The 3672-nt window shown below is 31.5% G+C and overlaps 1 pseudogene; it reads left to right on the top strand.

The window, feature by feature from the left end:
• The window catches only part of LOC104720817, a 2348-nt pseudogene continuing 1066 nt past the window's right edge, over nucleotides 2391-3672 (top strand).

Genomic DNA, 3672 nt, shown 5'->3' with positions numbered 1-3672 from the left:
AAAAAAAAAAAAAAAAAAAGGAGGCAAAGATATGCAGTCGTCGTAATGAGTATAATGTAAAAATATAAACGTTTTACTTTTCTTGCTGAGAAAAAATAGTCACAATTGGACCACAAAAGTTGAAATATATACTTTTTCTTTTCCTTTGATAAGAATAAGAAGACAATAGAACTTAACTAGAGTTGGGATTGATTATACGTATAACGTTATGTATCTTATATAGACTGAGATCTACGGAGATTTGGACGGACATGATTGAAAGAAGCAAGAAAGTATGTCAGGAAATGGTCCACGAACCCATTTGTTGGAATTAAGACAAAGACAACGACAAACGATATAACTAATACTCAGCTCACAAAAATTGACGCACATAATAATAGACCCACCGACTGATAGTAAATACGAAATTAATGTTGCAATTTGAGATTAAAATTGGTTATAAGAAAATAGAGATTAACATTGATAGTCATGTATTAAAAGATTTAGGCCTTGATATGTAAAACAAGGACACATGATATCGATGAATGATTGGATTTTGTTTGGTTATATAGATATGAAAACAAATTTGAAGTAATTCGAGTCCATTGATGAATGATTGATGGTAGTAATTAATTGGCAAAAAGGTCTCATGCACTATTTTTTTTTTTTTTTTAAAAAGGAATGTCGAAAAAGTGCACGAAGAACCTTTTCAAAAAGTCCAGTAGTACATCCATGTGACTTAATAAGATCTACAAATATTATATAACTAAAAATATATAATTTCTTTTAGAAAATAACACAAAAGATATAAAAATGTATATTCAGAGATTACGATATTTCCTTGGGAAAGTATCTCGCCGAACTATTAGACTAAGTCTCAATGTATTGTGCTTTATAGATTAGTAGTCACCAATAATGACGTCTAAAAGGTGTGAACATTTGTTGGTACCGCTAGTAACCCGTGATCAAACAAAATTTTAATAGAAAAACTTCGGAGTAATCAACATATAATTATCAATGTATAAACTTTCATACGGACAACTATTTATTGTTTCGCTATATATATAGTATGTATAGTAATCTTTTTATATATAAACAGTTTGTTTGTTGCTGTACACTTGTTTACGCCAATATAAACAACAACAAAAACGATAGTAGTATATGATTCCACGAAGCATTCTTGAAATATTGACAGTTTTTAAAGATCCAATGTTATCCCTTTCACCCTTTGTTAGAACCCGATAGTGACGAGATCGAAGTACGAATCAACTACTACGTTGAAACCAAAAAACATATTAATTCATAAATTTGCTTTTAAGACGGCAAATCGGAAAAAAAAGTACTATATTATTAATGCAATAAAGGGTAGTAGACAAAGAAAAAGGTAATGATCGAGGGGAAAGATTCGAGAGAGAGATCATCTATATCTTCTTCCTCTAAAAGTGTTTTTTGTCGTATTCCTCTCCTCATAAATTATATATTATCCAAAATTATTCTCCAAAACTCAAAAGATCAGATCCACTCTTCTTATTATATTATCAAAATGTATTCAATATTTTATGGAATACAAAAATCAATTTAATTCCGAACAATTTGGCCGACATGACCGCAAAGCCTTATATGAGTATGTCTGATTATTATTGAATTTAAGAAGACAAATGAACAAAATTCGTCCACTAATTAACTAAAGGATACATGCATGAACAAGAGAACTGCTCTACGATTAACGTCACTATGTAATGATGATAGAGCTAGGGGGCAATTTGGGGTTGAATCGATTTCAATCACATTAGATAGAAACACGCACAAAAACAACTTAAACCAAAACTATATGAATTATATTGTTGGGGTTAGGTTTGTACCGAAACCAATATCAAATAGCACATAAGAGTGTTTTGTTGAGTTTTATGAAAAAGATTGGAAATTTGATTTTCTTTCGATATTTTATCAACTTTCAACTAATACACATTTTTATATCTTTATAGAAAAAAAGAATTATAAAGAGCGGCGATAAGAGGCAGAAAAAAAGTAAAATGAGGAAGTAGAGAGAGATATATACACATGGATGATGGAAGACAAAAGCTGGCATGAAGAGCTGGCCATTTGTCAAAGTTCCCCATTTATTTCCTTTTCTTTTTTGTCGTTTCTATTTATTAGCAGCATCTGACGAGAAAAATAAAGATTAATATTGTACCAAAAAGATTGTATTAAATTCCACTTTTGTACTTTTTCTTCCATAGACAAGACCTAAAAGGTTCCCACTTCTAGGCCTCTTTACCTATTTCGGTAAACAAAAAAAAACATTACAGCTGAGTGATTTTTATATGTCAAAAGTTTGTTCAAAAAATAAAATAAAAAGAGGAATATTTGTCAAACCTCAGTTAAACTAAAAGAAAAAAAAAATAAGTGAGAGCTTAGCCACTAATTAATACTAGAACAACGATTAGTTATCAGCGTTACTAGATGAACTTCAAAATCAAACTACTGTCAAGTTGCTATCATTCTCTGCCTCCGTCTATGAAACCGAAGAAACTCAAATGTAAATTGTGGTTAAACATGATTATAATTGGTTTACTCCATACCCGTTTTTTTTGTTGGTTAAAGTTCCCTGGATTCTCAACCAGGCCAAACCGGCTGGTGTGAAACTAAATCCAAAACCAAAACAAGTCAATTTGGGCGTATTGAAAGCAAAGGAGAGAGTAGCTATCAATCAATCAAGAAAAGGAGGAGTTAAAAAAAGACAAAGGTAACCTAAGCTGCTTATCTATAAAGCCAACACATTATTCTTACCCTTTTGCCCACACTCATACCCCATCAACCTATACACACATACATACATACATACATTCACCCCCACATGAACGTCTTTCTATACATAAACACTACTATATAGTACTGGTCCAAGGGTACAAGTTGAGAGAGATAGAGAGATTGTGTGAGAAGAGGCAATTTTGTGATATTCGAGAGAGAAAGAAAAAGAAAAAAAAAAGGTTTAGTTCTACTTATACGAAAAGGAAAGAAAATAGAAAAGATGAAGATTTGGTGTGATGTGTGTGATAAAGAAGAAGCTTCGGTGTTTTGTTGTGCGGATGAAGCAGCTCTTTGTAATGGTTGCGATCGCCAAGTTCATTTCGCCAATAAACTCGCCGGAAAACATCTCCGTTTCTCTCTCACTTCTCCTACTTTCAAAGATGCTCCTCTTTGTGATATTTGCGGGGTATAAAAACTCATTTCAAACTTCTCTTCTTCTATTTATTATTTTGGCCTTTCTCGATAGATTTCTAATCTTTTCTTGGAAATAAAGTTTTAGATATCTGTATATGGTTAGTATTGATGAAATCTTGGTTTCATGAATCGATGCTTTGGATGCCCTGAGTCACTTTTTGGTTGGTTTGGTGAGAAAATTATTATTTTCCCTTTCTTTCTCGGAATATTTTCCCAAATTTACTTACTTTCCTGGAAATTTTCAAGTATCACACAATTTTCTACGACGAATTTTATAGCGACGACAAAAATTTACTTTACTCATAAACAGAACTTACCAAAAATCTTGATGAATTTATTGGTCACTAGTCAAAATTAAGTTATTAACCAATTAAACCGAGTTGTTACAATATTTAAATACTTTCTTCTTTGGGAAGGAGCCGTCGAGAAAGATATAACAACTAAAGTATTTTTTTTTTTTTTTTTTTT

This window comes from Camelina sativa, chromosome 11 (assembly GCF_000633955.1).
Source record: "Camelina sativa cultivar DH55 chromosome 11, Cs, whole genome shotgun sequence".
Lineage (NCBI taxonomy): Eukaryota > Viridiplantae > Streptophyta > Magnoliopsida > Brassicales > Brassicaceae > Camelina > Camelina sativa.
This window is presented reverse-complemented; position numbering and strand designations above follow the sequence as displayed.